At 45.8% G+C, this 22,500-nt stretch overlaps 1 protein-coding gene and 1 non-coding gene across 5 annotated transcripts in view; one reads left to right on the top strand and one right to left on the bottom strand.

The window, feature by feature from the left end:
• LOC143292420 (dual specificity calcium/calmodulin-dependent 3',5'-cyclic nucleotide phosphodiesterase 1A-like) overlaps positions 1 to 22,500 on the bottom strand; it is a 447,558-nt gene that overhangs the window by 290,822 nt on the left and 134,236 nt on the right. The window lies entirely within an intron of this gene.
• Positions 12,212 to 12,284, top strand: Trnar-acg (transfer RNA arginine (anticodon ACG)). Its single transcript has one exon. It is a non-coding gene; the product is annotated as a tRNA-Arg (tRNA).

Raw genomic sequence — 22,500 nt, 5'->3', positions numbered from 1 at the left:
AACAAAAACAGATGTAAAAAAAAAAAGAAAGAAAACAGAAGAAAAAACAGATGAACCTCTCTCTTTCTCTCTCTGGCATTCTCTACCCCCTCATCCCTCCCTCTCTCCATGTCTACTTCTCCCTCCCTCCCCCTCTCTCCATCTCTCTCCTCCAAAACACACACACACACACACACACACACACACACACACACACGATCAGGATCTCTCACACAAAATGCACAAAAGCAAATACGCGAGCAACGCCACACGCGAAGACACGAGTCAAGTTCTGTGCAACAATGAGAAAAAGATGGAACAGAGAGAGAGAGAGACAGACAGACAGACAGACAGAGACAGAGAGAAGGAGAGAGAGTGGATTGTGGAAGAGATGGAAGCGGACGAGGCTTCTCTGTGTGAGAGTGAGTGAGTGAGAGAGAGAGAGAGTGTGTGTGTGTGTGTGTGTGTCTGTGTCTATGTGTGTGTGTGTGTGTGTGTGTGTGTGTGTGTGTGTGTGTGTGCGTGTGTTTGTGCGTACAAGTTACGTCCCCCGCTATTCTGATTATATTATCATTATCATTATCATTAGAAGCATTTGCGCCTAATCTCCAAAACAAGCCCTAGGCGTTTACAAATATAACACATACGTAAATATCCAAAAGGAAAAAAACTGAACACAATATACCAAATATAATAAAAACTTATTCATTATGTATTTGCATTTGTATTTCTTTTTATCACAACAGATTTCTCCGTTTTAAATTCGGGCTGCTCTCCCCAGGGAGAGCGCGTCGCTATACTACAGCGCCACCCCATTTAAAAAAAAAAAAAATTCCTGTGTGCAGTTTTATTTGTTGTTCCTATCGAAGTGGATTTTTCTACAGAATTTTGCCAGGAACAACCCTTTTGTTTACGTGGGTTCTTTTACGTGCGCTAAGTGCATGCTGACACGGAGTCTCGGTTTATCGTCTCATCCGAATGATTAGCGTCCAGACCACCACTCAAGGTCTAGTGGTGGGGGAGAAAATATCGGCGGCTGAGCCGTGATTGGAAGCAGCGCGCTCAGATTCTCTCGCTTCCTAGGCGGACGCGTTACCCCTAGGCCATCACTCCACATAAAACTTAAATCAATTGTTTCTTTAAAACGTAGTTCTTTTCATTAATATTTTACCGATTGATTGGAATTTATTTTGTTTGTTTACATCATGAGTGAAATATTACTTGTTAATGTGTATGCTAAGTGACTAAACGCGCGGAATAAGCATATTTTCTAGTTGTTGTTTTTTTAATCACTCTTTTTATTATCATATATATATTATACGCAGTATTATATAGTAAAAAGAACTGTGTCCATATAAAGATATGTATATATAATGTGTGTGTGTGTGTGTGTGTGTGTGTGTGTGTGGGCGCGTGCGTGCGTGCGTTTGTGTGTGTGTGTGTATGTGTAGGTGTGTGTGTGTGTGTGTGTGTGTGTGTGTGTGTGTGTGTGTGTGTGTGTGTGTGTGTGTGTGTGTGTGTGTGTGTGGAGACAAAGGTAATTTATCTTTTTATTCCTTTATTCGTTCCTTCATTCATTTATCTATTCATGCATATTTGTTCATTCATATAATTATTTCTCGCCCTGTCAGATTTACACATAAACGGAATAGTCATGCCAGTTTTACACTTAACAATGCGTACCTATCATGACCATTGCAGCGTCGGACATGTGCACGAACTGAGAGAGAGGGTGATTACATGAAATCCCATGCAGTGGGTTATGCGGCAGCTTACCGGGAGAGAAAGCATCCCCAGTTACGGTGAACTGAGGATGTAAAGAACACCGCTCCGTGGGTGACTGTTTCACAAAAGCACATGAAACTTTACGTTGGACAGAAGGAAGAAGACGAAAAAAAAAAAAAAAAAAAAAAAAAGCACCACATATTCTCTACAGCTGTGTCACTGTCGCTTTTATCAGTCCACGCTGTGGCAGTTACAGTCTTTAAAAGAGACTGCTCCGTTCTCAGTCAATTCCCATAGAGAAACACTTCTCTGAAGAGAGAGAGAGAGAGAAAAAAAAAAGCGTATCACAATATACACGAGTTTAAGCCGGCAAAAAAAGGGAAAACATATACACAAAATAAATAAATAAATGAATAAACAAGCATTTGAATAAATACATAAACGAAACAGGGGGAAGCGCACTTCAGCTGCAAATCTCAGTGCGACGAAAAGGGAAGAGTGCAGAAAAGACGGAAAAGAAACAGAGAGCGCTGACTGAAAGATTGACGAGCCACCGAATGTTCTGGACAAATGTCCAATGCACAAAGTCACGTTTCACTGAAGTGGCGGCCATCCCACACAATGCAGACCACTTGTACCCACGCACGCACGCACACACACACACACACACACACACACACACACACATACGCGCTCGCGCGATCTCTATCCTTCCTTGACACACAAACACTTACAATCCCAAGAGATGTTAGTGTCCATGTTTCGCACCATAATCATCTTCATAGCAATGCACACAAACCAAACCAACAGACCGCGCACACACAACCAAGACAGCGGCTGACCGGGTCAGCAGATGATTCGGTGGCTGCAAAATGTGAAGCACATACACAGGTAAGGCAAGCGGACACGCTTGTGGATACTCTGACAAAACACAGCGTGCGCGTGAGAGCTGGCCGTTTCTCTCTCTCTCTCTCTCTCTCTCACCCGTGGACACAGCACAACAGAACAAACGCCCCCACCCAAAAACTAGCCTGGCTTGCTTATAATAGCCTAACTTCCAATCCCTGAAAACGAGCACTCTATACTGTACAGACACCAAAGAACGCGCGCAGCCAGAAACGACTGGGCAAGGGTACGTAGCTGTTGCCGCTGTTGCTGCTAAGGCTGACACGGACACACGCACCTTGGTTCCATCTGTCTCCCAGTGTTTGTATGTATAATTGTATCTATGGCATCTACATGCATTTATGCAGGGTGGGGAGGGGGGTGAAGGTGGGGGTGGGAACAGTGGGGGGACAGAGTGTGAGCGCAATTTTTTTTTCTTCCTCTTCTTCTTCTTCTTCTTGCCCTGAAGGCCGGGCTGAATGTAAACAGGCTTCCATACTTTTTTTCACTTCCCCTTATAAAAACATTCGTTATAGAGATCTATCTCACTGTCCGTCTCCTGTCTGTACCACTGTCTCCATGTGTCTGTCTCTGTCTCCCATCTGTCTTCCTATTTGTCTCTCTGTCTCTTTTTCAGTATCTCGTACCGCACATACACATAGTGATACAAACCCACACATAAATACACGCCCGTATATTCATCTGTAATGTTTATCATTACGATTATGATAACCGTCATCATCATCATCATTATACTGAATAAGCATCACCGTCTCCAAGTTGAATTGTTTGCATTGGAGATAAGACGACGAAATGTGCGGTGAAACTCAGCATATATTGTCGCCGGCGACAATGGTTGTGTAGAATTGTGTTCGAAGACTCATTTGTTTCGCGCTTAATGAAGGATATGTTGTTCTGTTTGGGCCGTGGACCGTCGACACACACACAGCATGCCGCAACAGGCCTTGTGTCCGTTAGAACCGTGTCGCTGGACGAACAGCGACAGTTGCTGTCCCAACACACCCTTCTCTCTGTATCTCCTGAGTCCTGTTCCGCTCACGCACGCACACACACACTTCACGTCTGTCCATCCGTGTCACACGGAAATGTCTTTATGCTGCTTGGCTCACACTGACGTGCAACCCCTACCGCTTAATCAACATGTACTGTTTCCGCGTCTGTTGGTACGAGAAAGAGTGCGTACACGTACATGCACACACACACACGTGGACGGACGTACGATACGTACACATATGCACGCACGCATGTACGCATGGTTGCGCGCGCGCACACACACACACACACACACACACACACACACAAACACACACACGCGCGCGCGCGCACGGGCACACACACACACACGAACGCACGCTTACATGTGTTCCCGTCATCATCACCATCCTTTTCTTTTTAATTCACTTCTCATCATCACCACAACCACTTTCATCATCATCATCATCACCACGATACTAATGATGACGCAGGTAGGTGCTTTAAGCAGGCAGGCAGGCAAGCATGCAAGCTGACAGACAGACAGACAGACAGACAGGTAGGCAGACAGACGGAGAGATTGACAAATCAAGAGAGCTGACGATCTGTCCCATCACGACATAAGCCCTTCGCCACCTACACACGTGGGTTGTGTATGGCGTGTATCACTGTCGCCGTAGGTCTGGTTTAAAGGGAAAGGTGGAACCCACGTTGTATTGTATTGTACTGTATTGTGTTGAATTGTATTGTATTGCATTATGTTGTATTGTCTTGTCTTGTCTTGTATTGTATTGCATTGTATCAAAATGAAAATCAGAAACAGAATGACTTTATATCTTTGTAATAGAAATTAAGAGTGGTGAAATCTGCAAATACAAAAAAAAAAGAAGAAAAAAAGTAGTACTTCTCTGTGTGAAATTCGGGCTGCTCTCTCTCTCTATGTGCGTTGGCCGGCCTGCCTGCCTGTCTGTCTAACTAGTTAGCTATGTGTGCGTGTGTTTAGACTAATTATTATCGACTCTTTCACACTGATCCACTTCCCATGGACCCCCTCCCCCCACTCTCCCTCCCACCCTCCATTCGATCCCTCCACATCATTACCACCCCCACCCCTCCACCTCATCAACAAATCATCAAGTCGCGTGCCAACATTGCTCAAACGGTGCACGCGGGGACAATATGGTGTCATCATCTGCATATCAGTATTGACTGACGGACGGCCTGACGCACTCAGTATAATTCCTCTCTTCCTTCGCTCCTTCCTTTCTTCCCTCCTTCGCCTCTTCTCTGCTTTCTTCCCTCTTTGCTCGTTTGTCTCCTCCCTTCCTTCGATTCTTCCACGTTCCCTTCCTTTCTTACCTCCCTTCCTCATTCCTTCCATGAATTCTTCCACGTTCCCTTCCTTTCTTACCTCCCTTCCTCATTCCTTCCATGAATTCTTCCACGTTCCCTTCCTTTCTTCCATCAATTCTTCCACGTTCCCTTCCTTTCTTCACTCCCTTCCTCATTCCTTCCATCAATTCTTCCACGTTCCTTTCCTTTCTTCACTCCCTCCCTCCTTCCTTCCATCAATTCTTCCACGTTCCCTTCCTTTCTTCCCTCCTACCTTCCCTCGATTCTTCCACGTTCCCTTCCTTTCTTCCCTCCCTCCCTCCTTCCTTCCATCAATTCTTCCACGTTCCCTTCCTCCCTCCCTCCCTCCTTCCTTCCATCAATTCTTCCACGTTCCCTTCCTTTCTTCCCTCCCTCCTTCCTTCCATCAATTCTTCCACGTTCCCTTCCTTTCTTCCCTCCCTCCTTCCTTCCATCGATTCTTCCACGTTCCCTTCCTTTCTTCACTCCCTTCCTCCTTCCTTCCATCAATTCTTCCACGTTCCCTTCCTTTCTTACCTCCCTTCCTCATTCCTTCCATCAATTCTTCCACGTTCCCTTCCTTTCTTCCCTCCCTCCCTCCTTCCTTCCCTCGATTCTTCCACGTTCCCTTCCTTTCTTCCCTCCCTCCCTCCATCAATTCTTCCACGTTCCCTTCCTTTCTTCCCTCCTTCCTTTCCTCGATTCTTCCACGTTCCCTTCCTTTCTTCCCTCCCTCCTTCCTTCCATCAATTCTTCCACGTTCCCTTCCTTTTTTCCCTCCCTTCCTCCTTCCTTCCTTCGTTTCTTCCACGTTCCCTCCCTTTCTTCCATCAATTCTTCCACGTTCCCTTCCTTTCTTCCATCATTTCTTCCACGTTCCTTTCCTTTCTTCACTCCCTCCCTCCTTCCTTCCCTCGATTCTTCCACGTTCCCTTCCTTTCTTCACTCCCTTCCTCCTTCCTTCCCTCGATTCTTCCACGTTCCCTTCCTTTCTTCACTCCCTCCCTCCTTCCTTCCCTCGATTCTTCCACGTTCCCTTCCTTTCTTCCCTCCCTCCCTCCCTCCTTCCATCAATTCTTCCACGTTCCCTTCCTTTCTTCACTCCCTTCCTCCTTCCTTCCATCAATTCTTCCACGTTCCCTTCCTTTCTTCCCTCCTTCCTTCCCTCGATTCTTCCACGTTCCCTTCCTTTCTTCCCTCCCTCCTTCCTTCCATCAATTCTTCCACGTTCCCTTCCTTTCTTCCCTCCCTCCCTCCTTCCTTCCCTCGATTCTTCCACGTTCCCTTCCTTTCTTCACTCCCTCCCTCCTTCCTTCCATCAATTCTTCCACGTTCCCTTCCTTTCTTCCCTCCCTTCCTCCTTCCTTCCATCAATTCTTCCACGTTCCCTTCCTTTCTTCACTCCCTTCTTCCTTCCTTCCATCAATTCTTCCACGTTCCCTTCCTTTCTTCACTCCCTTTCTCATTCCTTTATTTCAACATTCCTTCCCTCTCTCCATCCTTTCTTCCCTTCGTGCTTCCCCTCTCTCCCTCTTTCCTTCTTTTCTTCCCTTCATCCTCTCCCTTCTCCCTCCTTCCTTCCTTTATTCCCTTCATCCTCTCCCTCCTTCCTTCCTTTATTCCCTTCATCCTCTCCCTCCTTCCTTCCTTTCTTCCCTTCATCGCCTCCCTTCTCCATCCTTCCTTTCTTTCTTACCTTCATGCTCTCCTTTCTTCCTCTCTCTCTCTCCCTCCTTCCTTCATTCCCTTCATCCTCTCCTTTCTTCCTCTCTCCCTCCTTCCTTCATCCCCTTCATGCTCTCCTTTCTTCCTCTCTCCCTCCTTCCTTCATCCCCTTCATGCTCTCCTTTCTTCCTCTCTCCCTCCTTCCTTCATCCCCTTCATGCTCTCCTTTCTTCCTCTCTCTCTCTCTCTCCCTCCTTCCTTCCTTTCTTACCTTCATGTTCTCCTTTCTTCCTCTCTCTCTCTCTCCCTCCTTCCTTCATTCCCTTCATCCTCTCCCTTCTCCCTCTCTCCCTCCTGCCTTTCTTCCCTTCGTCCTTTTGTCTCTCCCACTCCTTTCTTTTTTCTTCCTTCCTTCCTGCCTTTCTCCCTTCCTTCCTTCATTTCTATCAACCTATTCACCCTGCCGACCTACACACACACATACACATGGCACATTCGCAACTGCATCCCTACTGGCAAATTTGTAATCAGAACAGTTATATTTCTGACACTGTCAACATGAACGAGTTCAACTGATGGACAGAGTTATCTCATATCGTATGCACGTGATGACCGTGCATCAATTTTAAGCGCGTCCCAGTGCCCTTGTTTGCGTGCGTGAGTGGACATGCGTGCGTGTGGGCGCGCGCGCGTGTGTGTGAGACTGTGTACAAGGGCGCGCGTGCGCGCGTGTGTGATCATCTGTCCAGCCTATGTGTGTGTGTATTTAGATAGATAAATAGATAGACAGATAGATAGACAGACAGACAGACAGAATGGCAGAGCAAAAATATTTTTGTCTCCAGTTTACATAACTCTTCATGCTCTCCTTTCTCCAGACAAAGAATGCTGAATATCGATGATTACAAAGATCAAACACACGGTAAACTGTTCTGATAACCACATAACATTTACGCTACGATAAATAATGAATCAAGCAGAATGTATCCACAAAGATACAATAATAATGAAGCCCCTATCTACACACACACACACACAGAGCAAATCTGACACACACACTCTGCATCCTACCAACCTACCCGCACACACAGGTTGCGATCGACCGTATCGGCGTCTGACTCTGTGATCGATTAACCGTGTCACATTACTGTAGAAAGAACCTTTTTTCATCAACAGTACACATAACTGCTAGAAACGATATCTTGATAGATTCTCACGATGTCCCAGGCAACCTAGTTTGCCTTTGAACTGATAACTGTGTGTTATATATTTATTTTTGTTCATTTTTTTCTTCGTTTATGTATTTGTTTCTTGTTTTGTGCATATCTATTTATTGATTTGATTACTTGTCTTGCTTTTGAACTGATAGCTGTGTGTTTTGTTGTTGTTGTTGTTTTTTGTTGGGTTTTTTTTGTTGTTATTGTTGTTCATTTTTTTTCGTTTATATATTTGTTTCTTGTTTTGTGTATATCTATTTATTGATTTGATTACTTATCTAATTGTTGTTGTTCTTGTCGTTGATTAGTTAACTGATTGACGTAAATTTCGCCACATAATGACAGGTTTTAGTTGCTGATAATCATTTAAACTAACAAACATGCATTACGTTTTACTTCTTTGAGCGCACTGGCGTACAAAATATAGTCGCAAGCACGTACGCTTGTCTTGGATACATTTCGCGCAATACATCCCACGCGCGCGCGCGCGCGTGTGTGTGTGTGTGTGTGTTGTGTTGTGTGCGAGCTGTGCGTGAGAGCGAAAGAAAGAAACAGACAAAAGCAAAAGACAGTCCACAGAAAGGCATCTCTCTCTTTCTTTCTCTCTCTCACTCTGTCTCTCTCACTCTCGCACACACACACACACACACAAACACACACACAGAGAGAGGCATACGGATATACATACAATATTGAACCATTGGAATTTGCGAACCATTGTAAAGAAGGTCTTGCAAGCAATAAAGGACTCATCACAAACTCTAAACGCTCTTTTACCCGAGTTTCGGCAGACACATCAGCCCAGATGACAACAGGAAAACGAACGCACACACTGGCACACCAGCCACACACATGAAATGTCACTGAGAACATCGTCACCAATCCAAAGCCACGACCAGTTCCAGCCAGGTAGTCAGACAGACACAGAAACACACTTTCAGCAGCAAAGCTGACTGTGCAGTGTGATGAGTCTCATGTCTGGCATTTGGAATCCAGACAAAGAATGCTCAATATCGATGATTACAAAGATCAAACGCACGGTAAACTGTTCTGATAACCACACGACAAACGTTTTCTCATATCTACATGTAGAAGGCGCTCTAGTCATATATGGTATTATGGTATTCTTTTCACCTTTTTAAACCCCATAAGAGGATTGCAAATATCATATTTGTTCTCCGTTTCAAACTGTGGAATCACCTAGATTCCGTTTTCGTGTTATATGGGTCTTTGTTTTGTTTTTTCTTAACCCACATAAGATGTACTGTTTTTCCTCCAAATTACGCATGGACTTACCCAGAAATATTGTACAAGTTAAAGTCAGTTCCCTTTCTTTTGCGGTTTATGCAAATGTAGGAAACTGAAAACCACTGTAGTCAGGTGAATTTTGATGACAGAGCAAGGCACGAGCGCAGCGTCCAATGAGTAAAGAGAAAATGATGAAAAAGACTATTGGATAAAAAACAAAATCATTAAAAAAAAACACCCTAAAAGCACCATCAAGAAAACAACAAGTATCTCACAGTATAAAACACACTTAGTTCACCAGAATGTCTGCAACACTTCTTTGGATACCCAGTGCAATGCAACGACCACCACCACAAGCTTGCGCAGAGACATACACAGAGGGAATAGAGACACAGGCAGAAACAAAGAGAGACAGAGACAGAGAGAGCTGAGTATGCAGTGAGGGAGGTTTACGGTGGGTGGGAAGTAAGGCGTCTTTGTAATGCAGTGTATTGGTGGCACACACACACACACACACACACACACACACACACCACAGAGAGAGAGACAGCACCCATTGATTGCACGTACCATCGTGTGTCTTTCGTACTGATGAGACACACAACAGCCATGCACAACGGCAAGCATCACTGACACAGTCATCACAAATGCTGGTGGTGGTGGTGACGGGTTGTGTTGATACTGGTGGTGGTGGTGGTGGTGGTGGTGACGGGTTGTGTTGATACTGGTGGTGGTGGTGGTGGTGGTGACGGGTTGTGTTGATGCTGGTGGTGGTGGTGGTGGTGGTGACGGGTTGTGTTGATACTGGTGGTGGTGGTGGTGGTGGTGACGGGTTGTGTTGATACTGGTGGTGGTGGTGGTGGTGGTGACGGGTTGTGTTGATGCTGGTGGTAGTGGTGGTGGTGGTGGCGGTGGTGGTGGTGAAGACGTGTGTGTGGGTGAGGAGGAGCGAGGCGAAGGAGGTTGCTGTGAGGGTATTGTTGACCCAATCATGTTTCTGTGGGTATTGGCGACATATTCATATTTTTTGCACACACACACACACACACACACACACACACACTACGAAGATTTTGTTCATTTCTGACTCCTGTACGAAAACAAATCCACTTCTATCAACCTTCCACCACCTCACATCATCTTTCTCCACTTTCAGAAAACGACAACAACCTTGAACGTTCTCAAAATCTCAGAGAATCCCCTTATGACTCTGGCAATCGTCTGGGGATGTTCTTTTTTTATCTTTGTTTTTCTCCGGGAGGAGAACACAGCTGACAAAATGGAGCAGACAACAGTGTCAATGATGTTCTTTCCAAAGACCGTTCATTTCACAAAGTGCATCCTCTTTCTTATCCCCCCTAACTCCCCCCTCCCCTGTGTGTATATCCAAATATATTTTTTACATATTATATATATATATATATGTGTGTGTGTGTGTGTGTGTGTGTGTGTGTGTGTGTGGAGAGAGAGAGAGAGAGAGAGAGAGAGAGAGAGAGAGCGAGAGAGAGGCAGACAGACAGCGACAGAGAGACAGAGAGAGAGGGAAAGTGACAGAGACAGAAGACAAACGCAGGCAGACAGACAGTCCCACACGACTCTCCGCAACCTCTGGCATCCCCAGGAGGTGGTGGTGGTGGTGTCGGTGTGAGAAGAGGTCTACGGGCCATGGTGTGACCAGTGCAGTACTGCCGACACCGCTAATTTCATCGGGCCTCATTACACCGACAGGGCGCGGGGGCCACCACGTCAGCTGGTGATTTGTTGAGGACAGAAAGGACAGGGAGACCGGCAGAGAGACAGGGACAGACTGGCAGACCGGCGGAGAGACAGGGACAGACTGGCAGAACGGTGGAGAGACAGAGACAGACTGGCAAAACGGCGGAGAGACAGAGACAAACCGGCGGAGAGAGAGTGGCAGACTGGCAGAACGGCGGAGAGACAGAGACAGACTGGCAGAACGGCGGAGAGACAGAGACAGACTGGCAGACAGGGGAGACCGTTTGACAGACAGAGAAACAGACACACAGCAACAAGAGACAGAAAAGGATGGAGATAGTTGGAGGAGCTGGGCAGATGTACAGAAAGACAGAGACAGAGAGACTGTCAGAGAGACAGACAAAGAGAGACAGACAGACAGTCAGAGAGACAGAGACAGACAGAGAGAGAGAGAGAGAGAATGACAGAGCAGAAAATTGCACACAGACAGGCAGAGAGGCAGACATCGAAATTAGATAACAAGCAGGGACAGACAGAGAGGTGGATGAACTGAGCAGTCTCTGACAGTCAGTCGGGCAGAGGTAGAAACGGGCGGGGGTGTTGACCAGATCTGCAGAAAGGCAGAGACAGAGAGACTGTCAGAGAGACAAGCAGGCAGAAAAAGAGAGAGAGACACTGACTTACAGACCTTGCACAGTCTTCTCCCGACGGTGATGTGCTGTTTGGGGGCGTGGCCAGTTTTCTTCAAAGGCATCCCCATCTTCACTAAAGTCCTGGTACTTGTCTTTGTGCTGTTGGCTCCACTCTTCATGTCGTGCGTGTGGGCGCTGTCTGTTCTCAACGTGCAGTCGACCATTTCGGAAATAAGCAGTCTTGCCCTGCTCTCTGTAGAAATCTACCAGTTCCCTTTGACGACTGGTCATTTCAGATGTCACCCCGTACGCCACTGTATCGGAGTCGAGACAGACAGAGAGAGAGAGAGGGAGAATGACAGAGCAGAAAATTGCACACAGACAGGCAGAGAGGCAGACATCGAAATTAGATAACAAGCAGGGACAGAGACAGAGAGGTGGATGAACTGAGCAGTCTCTGACAGTCAGTCGGGCAGAGGTAGAAACGGGCGGGGGTGTTGACCAGATCTGCAGAAAGGCAGAGACAGAGAGACTGTCAGAGAGACAGTATCAGTATCAGTAGCTCAAGGAGGCGTCACTGCGTTCGGACAAACCATATACGCTACACCACATCTGCCAAGCAGATGCCTGACCAGCAGCGTAACCCAACGCGCTTAGTCAGGCCTTGAGAAAAGAAAAAAAAAGCGGGGAAATAAATAATACATAAGCTTACATAAATAAATAAATAAATGAATAATAATTATAATAAAGAAAAAGGTAGTAGTAATAATAATAGTAATACTAATAAAATGATAAAAAGGGCCTGTGGCGCAATGGATAACGCGTCTGACTACGGATCAGAAGATTCCAGGTTCGAATCCTGGCAGATCTGCAGAAAGACAGAGACAGAGAGACTGTCAGAGAGACAAGCAGGCAGAAAAAGAGAGAGAGACACTGACTTACAGACAGACAGGCAAAGAGACAGACATCGAAAGAGACAGTTCCAGGGGCAGACACAGATGCGTGGAGGTACTGAGTTGACAGACAGACAGACAAACAGTCAGGCAGAGAGAGAGAAACAGGAACAGTCGGCTCTACCCAGGTAGGCAGCCTGTTGTGCAAATGACCCCGTGTTTGTAAAGCGTTTTGAGCTTGGTCTCCGACCATAGTCGATATATATGTGTACCTTGTTTACCTTGTATTCATATAATTCAATCATTCGTTTTTTCGTAATGTGTTGTGTTGTGTCTTGTCGCATTTTGCCGTAATTTGCTGTGCTGTGTTGTGTCAGGTCGCGTGCTGGAGTATGATGCTGTGTTAATGTGCTGTGCCGTGTGTGTCATTGTAAGGTGCTGTGTCACGTTTTGTTGTGAATATAGGGCCTGTTGTGCTATGCGTGTTTCTGTTTAAATGTGCTGTGCTCTGCAGTCATGTCGGTTTTGCAGTTGCTGTCGTGATCAGCTATGCTCCGTTACTTACCCAGGAAGGACACGTCGCCAAACTGTTTTCAATTGAACTGTATACCTTGTTTACATTTAGAACCCTCGAATTCTTCGTTAATCTTTGACACAGTTTGTAATGACCCCTTAAGTTCTTCCGTAATACTCTGAGGACATTTTGTTTTTTAAACATTCCAAGTACAAAAACTTGCGCGAGATTTTCATTCTTTTCTTTACTGCTGCTGTTGTTGTTGTTAATAAAATGAGACTCAGTCCTAGTTACGGGTGAACGAACAAGTATGTGGCTGAAGAACCACACTCGGTTGTTTCTGTGGTGTGTGCGTGCGTGCGTGCGTGCGTGCGTGCGTGTGTGTGTGTGTGTGTGTGTGTGTGTGTGTGTGTGTGTGTGTGTGTGTGTGCGTGTGTGTGTATGTGTGTGTGTGCGAGTTGTGAGTGTGTTATGTGTTAGAGAGAGAGAGAGAGGGAGGGAGTGAGTGTGTGTGTGTTGTGTGTGTGTGTGTGTGTGTGTGTGCGCGCGCGCGCGTGTGTGTGTGTGTGTGTGCGTGTGCGTGTGTGTATGCGAGTGTGTGTATGTGTATGCGAGTTGTGAGTGTGCTATATGTTAGAGAGAGAGAGAGAGAGAGATGGAGTGTGTGTGTGTGTGTGTGTGTGTGTGTGTGTGTGTTGTGTGTGTGTGTGTGTGTGTACGTGTACGTGCGCGCGCGCGCTCGCGCTCACGCTCTCGCTCTCGTTCGCGTACGCTTATCAACACACGCGCTCACTTGCATGTGTAGCGCTTTAGACACACACGTTGTTAATGTACGGAAGGAAATAATAAAGCATAATTAATTTGAAGAGCTTTTGCTTCCTGCATCCAGTTGGGTAAACCCGTTCGGTATTCTGAAAGTAAGTGGTTTTGCATCTGTTTGCTTCCACTCCATCCTCAGCCTCTTCACCATCCTCTCTGCAGTAAACTGAAAGATTCTGGGTCACCTTCTGAAGGCCGTTCGGAAAACAATTGCACACACACACACACACACACACACACAGGATGGAAAACACCAGGCGGTGTTGGTAGAATAACCAGCTGATGACGAGATGTGACATCTGGAGTCTCCGCTAACACCCACCCTCCACCCCCTAACCCCACCCTCCACCCGTCACGTCACGCTGTGACGTCACAATCGCCTTTGGTCCACACCACTGATGGCAGGTTGTCACATCGCTTACCTTCCCCTTCATTACTTTATTATCTATTGCTCTCTGTCTGCCTTTTCACCTTCTGTTCTCGTCAGTCTATTTCGGTCTGTTTCCCTCACTCACATAGAGAGAGAGAGACAGAGACAGACACACAAAGACAGACTAGAGAGAGATAGGAGGGAGGGAGGCATACAAATAACCAGTCAGGGAGAGACAGACAGACAGATGAGCAGACAGGGAGGGACGGGCGGACAGACAGGGAGTTCAGGAAGTATGTCCGAATCGTTCTAACGGACACCACGCGCCCTTTTCTGACTGTCATGGCTGCGCTGACCACTCATACTGAACGACCCATTAATTCTTTTATGTCGGCCTGGGCAGAACATGTCCCGTTTTGATGTTAGCCGTGACAGAACATGCCCCATTTTGATGTTAGCCGTGACAGAACATGCCCCATTGCCGTGACGGAACATGCCCTGATTTGTTAGCCGTGACAGAACATGCCCTGATTTGTTAGCCGTGACAGAACATGCCCTGATTTGTTAGCCGTGACAGAACATGCCCCATTTTGATGTTAGCCGTGACAGAATATGCCCTGATTTGATGTTAGCCGTGACAGAACATGCCCTGATTTGTTAACCGTGACAGAACATGCCCCATTTTGATGTTAGCCGTGACAGAACATGCCCCATTTTGATGTTAGCCGTGACAGAACATGCCCCATCTTGATGTTAGCCGTGAAAGAACATGCCCCATTTTAATGTTAGCCGTGACAGGACATGCCCTAATTTGATGTCGGCCTGGGCAGAACATGCTAAACATAGATGTCGGCCAGGAAAAAAACATGTTCCACTTTGATTTTGGCCGGGAAAGAACATGTTCCACTTTGATTTTGGGCGGTAGAGAACATGTTCCACTTTGACGCAGGGCAGGAAATAACACGCCCTGATCTGATGTCGGCCAGGAAAGAGCATGTCCAAGTTTGATGTCTGCTGGGAGATAACATGCCCCACTTTGATATAGGCCTGGAGAGAACATGTCCCACTTTGATATAGGCCTGGAAATAGCATGGCCCACTTTGATATAGGCCGGGAAATAGCATGGCCCACTTTGATATAGGCCGGGAAATAACATGTCCCACTTTGACATAGTACGGGAAATAACATGTCCCACTATGATATAGGCCGGGAAATAGCATGTCCCACTTTGACATAGTACGGGAAATAACATGTCCCACTATGATATAGGCCTGGAAATAGCATGTCCCACTTTGATATAGTACGGGAAATAACATGTCCCACTTTGATATAGGCCTGGAAATAGCATGTCCCACTTTGATATAGGCCAGGAAACATGTGCCACTTTGGTACAGGCCATGAATTAACATGTTCCACTTTGATATAGGCCGGAAAACACCATGTCCCACTTTGACATAGGCCGGAAATTAACATTTTCCACTTTGGTATCGGCCGGGAATTAACAAGCTCCACTTTGATGTCGGTCACAGTACGGAAAACAATACCTTTGCTCTGCCAAGAGATTCACGGATCTCACCCACTTACATAAAAGTTAATGACGGCCGTGCTCATCTCGGCTAATTTGTCGTGATGAGTATGGGGGAAAGAGAGAAGAAAGCAGCTAACAATGTTGAACTGTTAAGGTAGACCAACGTGCCGCACGGGATTCTCAACGTGTTTGGGACAGAAGCAAATTCTTGTTGTTCTTCTTCTCCCTTTGATTGCTGTGTGTGTGTTCGTTCGTCTTCAGTTTAACGTCTTTCCACTTGAAGTGATATCAGTGTGTGTGTGTGTGTGTGTGTGTGTGTGTGTGTGTGTGACCGTGTGACTTCCGTTATCCGAAACTGTTTCGTATGAGTGTTGTTGTTGTTTTTTTTGTTGTTGTTTTTCACAACAGTGTTCCCACTTTTTTTTTTCCAGCAGTGTGTTTCGACAGTGACACTTCCAGCATGAACCGATGAACAGCTCTGTCAGTGTCTCCACAGCCCTCTTCACGTGTCAACGATTCATTATTGTTGGCAAGACGAACGGAATAAAAAGGAAACATTGTACATTTGCGAACGTTTAAAAAACTTGAGATCGACTTCTTCAAAAGCCAAGTGCGACCTGCAGATTGAGACTGAAAACAAGCCGTTCGTGCAACAGTGGCGTTCACTTTTGTCAGTGTGACACTGGATCGTGTAGTGCTGTTGCGGCGTGCATTGTCGTACCACAATCAATAGCATAACAACTTTATCAGTAAAGTAAGAGTATTTAGTTGCAGCTTATACTGTCGTATCAGAATCATAATAAACAGTGATTATCACAGTAATAGCAGCACATAGTTGCGGCATATACTTTCGTATCAGAATCAGAATCATAACTTTATTATCACAGAAAGAGTATCATAGTTGCAGCAGTGTACCTATTGTCGCCGGGCATAATATCCTGTCGCCGGCGACAATGTTCACGGTACATACTGTGGTCCCTCGGCACTAGCTTCCAGCCCCCCAGTTGCGTTCAGACCATTTACCGTGGTGGAGTGTACATGTGCGTACTGACTGGTCCCTGAAACAGCTTCCTACAAAGACGTTCCTCTAACCTTTTAAATTTTTTATTCATTCATTTTCATTTTTTTTTTTTTATACAGAAAACGTGTTTAGGAAGAAACATACTGTCGTGTGACGTGGGCCTTCATCGACCAGAGCTTTGCAAACTGGCAGCAAATATTCAAGACAAACACTAAGCAATGAGTGTGTAGTTGGGGTTTGGTGGTGATGGTAGAGGGGTGGGAGAAGCTTTGTGGGGGGGGGGGGGGGTGAGGGGGTTGAGACTTAACTTTGTTCTGTGTTATCGGGATGTAAAGCAGGCATGGTTTTTATCCACTCTAGAAAAACAAACATAACAAGACGCCTGTTGTTGGGCGCGCATTCCTCTGTTGCTGCTATTGTCGCCATCATTTTGTCTTTATGGCAAACTTGGCACCACGGTGGTCTGTGAGTGAGAGCGAGAGTTGTGAGGAAAAGTCTCTCTCTGTCTCTCTCTCTCTCTCTCTTTCTTGGTGTGTGTGTGTGTTAATGTGTTAGCGTGTGTGTGCGTGCGTGTGTGTGTGTGTGTGTGTGTGTTACTCGCTTCTGTTTCGCACAGATGTGAGCGATGTTGAGTCTCTCAGTTTAACGCTGCGTTATACTTGTACATTATACATGTATTAAGTATAACAACATTTATATGCGTATGTGTTTGTGTGTCTCTTAGATCAACGGCAGATGTGTAAGTCGGCCAAAATGCTAATGTCTTCACCGTTGGAAAATAAAGATTCATTCATTCATGTTACCATGCCCTTACTTCCCTTCAATCTTTCCATGTGTTCGTGTTTGTCTGTCTTTCTGTCTGTCTCTCCATCTATCTATCTATCAATCAATGGGTGAGAGAAACGGACAGACCGAAGAAACACAGAGAACAGACGCGTGAGAAAGCAAACAGAGAATAGAATTAATAAAGTAATGAAGCAACATGTCAGCGAAAGGACAGCCTGCTGTCAGTGATGAGGACGAAGGCGATTGTGACGTGACAGTGACGTGAAGAGTGAATGTGTGTGTGTGTGTGTGTGTGTGTGTGTCTCCCCCACCAGCTCACACACACATACCATGACAGTGTTACTGGCTAATTCCATCTTCTGCTTGTATCAGTCTGTCTGCGAGGGTGTGTGTGTGGGGTGGGGGGGATGATTGACATCGATTAGTGTGTGTGTGTGTGTGTGTGCGCGCGCGCGCGCGCGCGCGTGTGTGTGCGTGTGTGTGTAAGAGTTTGTAGGAGCGTACGCGTGTCTGAGTGGCAGGTGTACGGGCATAGGGTGGATCACAAATTATTATTGGCCTTCTGTACAGTTCGTACCTTAACTTCTGCCAACAGATTCCACCCCCACGCCCCCTTTTTTTCTTTCTTTTTTTTTGGGGGGGCGGGGGGGGGGGTAACCTGTGACCACTGCCAAAGGTCATCCTGACCCTGCCAGCCCTCCAGTGATGGACAAGCGTCAGCAAGGGGAGGAGGAAAAGCTAACAGGCTGGACGGCGAAATCGGTCAGGGAAAACGTACGTGGAATCACTTCGTACTGAGGAAGAGGCATGTGCTGAATACAATCGTCTTTTTCTGCTGGCACATAGATATTCATTGTGTCTGGTCATTTTCATTCTGAAGAAACTCTCTCTCTCTCTCTCTCTCTCTCTCTCTCTCACATACAAACACGCGCGCGCGCGCGCGCACGCACGCACACACGAACATGAAAATTCATTCATTCATTCTTTCTCTCCATCTCTGTCTCTCTCTCCATCACACACACACACACACACACACACACACACACACACACACACACACACACACACACACAGATAGAGAGAGAGACAGACAGACAGACAGACAAGAGTTGCAAACACACACTTACAGTCCACATAATTATACATACTAGCGAAAGGACACACACCGATCGATCCCAATCACTCTCCTCCCCACACACAATCGCAGACCGACAAGATGAAAGCAGATGATGGGATTAGCCAGTAACACTGTCATGGTGTGTGGGGTGGCGCGGGCAGGCGCGGGGAGGTGGGAGGGGGCGGATGAAGGTGGGGGTGGAGGTGAAGGTTGGCAGACAGACAGACACTTTCAGAGAGACCAGGGAGAGCACGTGAGCTCCGTTAACTCACATTACCGAGCGCGCGTGTGCCTGTGTGTAAGTATGTCAGTGAGAGAGAGAGAGAGAGGGAAAGAATGTGAGTGACAGAGAAAGACAAAGCATGCTTGCGCGCAATGCGTGTGTGAATGAGCCTCATGTTGTTTCCTGCTATATCCCTAAACAACGGAAACAACTCCGTAAAACGCCCTCCCGAATGTCTGCACAACACACATCAAACAACAGCAACAGAGTTTTGTGCGGAAACATGTGGGTCTGCATTTGGACCGATGGATCCAGCGTAACACAAAACCTGCACTCAACCCGAAAAGACATTCAATAGGCAGTGGACACGAAGTTCTATTCCATGTACAGTGCAGACACACACTTTCAGTTCAGACAGACCGGGAGAGCACGTGAGCTCCGTTAACTCACATTACCCGCCAAGCGTGTTAGAGTCGTGTGCGACTTAAAGTGCACAGGGAAGAAGACAAAAATGACTGCAGGATTCTTCAAAGACAAAAAACTAAAGTTTATAGAAACCTTTTGGGTGGTAATTGAATCCTCTTTGTTTTGACACGACGTTTCGGGCCATAGGCCCGTTGTCAAGTGATGAGAAGAGGACAGTGTTAACAGGAAAGCCTATGTGAGGAAAGGGTGATGACATCTCACTACTTTCTGTTTTGATGGGCCATGCACACTAAACACTTGCTGATCACCATTCAGTGCCATACGTACTCACTCACACACACACACACACACACACACACGCACACGCACACACACACACACACGCACAAAAATTGCATACACATATATATTGCTTCTAAAAAGAGGGATAGGAGGTAAAGAAAGAATAAGGACAGAGAGATCAAGGCAGAAGGGCCCTGGCGCTAGACGTCAGTGACTCTGACGTTCAATCCACTCGGCTGTGCGGTCCCCAAGCGGTCAATGACGCGGCTCTCTCATTAAAGTGCACATATTCACATGCTGGTCTGCATTTATATTATACAGGAGAACAGAACTGCAAGCCACGTAAAAAAAACAACCCAGTTCAATGCTTGAAACGAAACAAAACAAAACAAAAATAAAATCATATTCACTGTAAATCATGATAATAATAATAATAATAATAATAATAATAATAACAATGCCGATGACGACAGTAATAACATGAAAACAAAATGAAATATTCATATTCACTGTAAATAATAACAATATTAATAATCATAAAAATGATGGTGATGATGATGCTGATAACACTTAATAACAACAACAGCAATCACAACGAGACAATAATGATAATAAAACCTACAACTTTTTTTTCCGTCACAGGCCTGATCAATGCATTGGGTTTATGCAAAGATCAGATGGTTGCTTCACTTTTTTTTTCTTTCTGTCTTTTTTCTTTTTAATTTTTTTTTTTACTTACAGCGGAAGTGCTGTAGCGTAAATGGATCGTCTGCATGCTTTGACACCTTGGAAAAGAAAGTTGAACAAGAGAGGCAAGGCCTTCAAGACTCACTTGTGATACACTTAAAAAAAAAAATCCAAGCTTTTTATGTATTGAGTATAATTTCAAAATGTAATGTTTAAGATGAGAAAGATCAGTTTAAAGCAAATTAACTCCCCTAGCATTACAGAGTAATTTCCCTTTTTTACTATCTGCACCAAAACGTTTGCAAAATGAATAAAACTTCCATGCTTAGCAAAAGAAGTTCCTGTTTGAACAAAAAATGATAATAATAATGACTGCTCTAGCTGTTGGGTCAGAATATCAGATCAAAGTGCCAAGTTTAGAGAATACAAAAAATATAAATATAACAGTAAATGCAGTTTGCATATAATTCGGCTTCATTCTTTATTTTTTTGTGCCCATCCCAGAGGTGCAATATTGTTTTAAACAAGATGACTGGAAAGAACTGAATTTTTCCTATTTTTCTGCCAAATTTGGTGTCAACTGACAAAGTAGTTGCAGAGAAAATGGCAATGTTAAAGTTTACCACGGACACACAGACACACACACACACACAGACAACCGAACACCGGGTTAAAACATAGACTCACTTTGTTTACACAAGTGAGTCAAAAAGCATTCACAGTTCAAACCGGTCCTTTCATAAGGCAATGTCTGCCTTGAATAAGAAACTTGAAAAAAACATTCCCAGTTCAAACAGGTGCTTTCATAAGACAATGTATGCCTTGAAAAAGAAACTTGAAAAAAAACAATCGCAGTTCAAACAGGTACTTTCATACGGCAATGTATACCCTGAAAAGGAATTAACTTGCAAACATTCGCAGTTCAAACAAATACTTTCATTAGGCAATGTATGCCTTGAAAAAGAAACTTGAAAAAACAATCGCAGTTCAAACAGGTACTTTCATACGGCAATGTATGTCTTGAAAAGGAATTAACTTGCAAAAATTCGCAGTTCAAACAGGTACTTTCGTAAGGCAATGTCTGTCAGTCCTCAGCAAACGGCAAAAACACGCGTTCGAGTGATGTTACCCCCCATTCCCTGAGCTGACGGCTGAATTAACACATGCATCGTGACAGCGGAAGACATTAAGTTTCACACCCGACAGTTTTCCAAATCAGTCTCACCCAGCTGTGTCCCCACCTCTGTGGACAGTATGGGGAAGGAAGGGGGAAGGGGAGGGGGAGGGGGGAGGAAGGGGGAGGGGGAGGCTGGCAGAAGAATAGACAGATCAGAGTGAGAAAAAAACAACCTAAATTAGCGTCTGCCTTGGAAAAAAAAAATCCAGAACTTCATCATCGTGATTGCGATTAAACACCAGTATTCACGCATGTACGCACTATTCATCTACCGGTATATACATGAGGGCACGCGCTCGCGAGCGCACATGCGCACATACGTGTGTGTGTGTGTGTGTGTGTGTGTGTGTGTGAATCAGCCTGTCTGTCTGTGTGACTGTCTGCGTCAATACACTCCCGAAAGGGCGTGAATGTCAGTAATCTATCTATCTGTCTGTCTGTACGCGTGCTATGCGCGCGCTTCCATGTCTGCACGTGCATAGCATTAGTCCCAGTCTGTTCCATATCCCTTCCACCAAACCCATACCCCCCCGCCCCATCCCTACAACCTGTACTGAACGGAACCAACCAACCACCCCAGCTGGCCGCACGCAGTGAACTGTCGACACCCATCCCTTCCCCTACTTGGCCCCACCTAACAAACCTGGCAACCTGAAAAGAGGTGGTGACGTCAGGACGCATTAGGAACCCCCGCCTAGTACAGGAGACAGCGCGCACCACACCGGGCACCTGCTGTCTCCCAGACTCCCCCCTCTCACAGCATGTCAGCACAGCACCAGAGACCGTTGAAAAAAGATTCACTCCATTCTACTCTCCTCTGGCAGCTAGAGGAAGGTGGCAGAATGGTTAAGACGCTCAGCTGCCAATACAGAGAGTCCGTGAGGGTGTGGGTTCGAATCCCGCTCTCGCCCTTTCTCCTAAGTTTGACTGGAAAATCAAACTGAGCGTCTAGTCTTTCGGATGAGACGATAAACCGAGGTCCCGTGTGCAGCACGCACTTGGCGCACTGAAAAAGAACCCATGGCAACGAGAGTGTTGTCCTCTGGCGAAATTACGTAAAATGAAATCCACTTTCATAGGTACACAAATATGTAAGCATGCACTCAAGGCCTGACTAAGCGCGTTGGGTTATGCTGCTGGTCAGGCATCTGCTCAACAGATGTGGTGTAGCGTGTATGGATTTGTCCGAACGCAGTGACGCCTCCTTGAGAAAGTGAAACTGGCAGCTAGAGTGATCTGGCAGA

Source organism: Babylonia areolata, chromosome 18 (genome assembly GCF_041734735.1).
Source record: "Babylonia areolata isolate BAREFJ2019XMU chromosome 18, ASM4173473v1, whole genome shotgun sequence".
Lineage (NCBI taxonomy): Eukaryota > Metazoa > Mollusca > Gastropoda > Neogastropoda > Buccinidae > Babylonia > Babylonia areolata.
The sequence above is the reverse complement of the archived record's forward strand: the minus strand, read 5'-3'. Positions and strand labels throughout refer to the sequence as shown.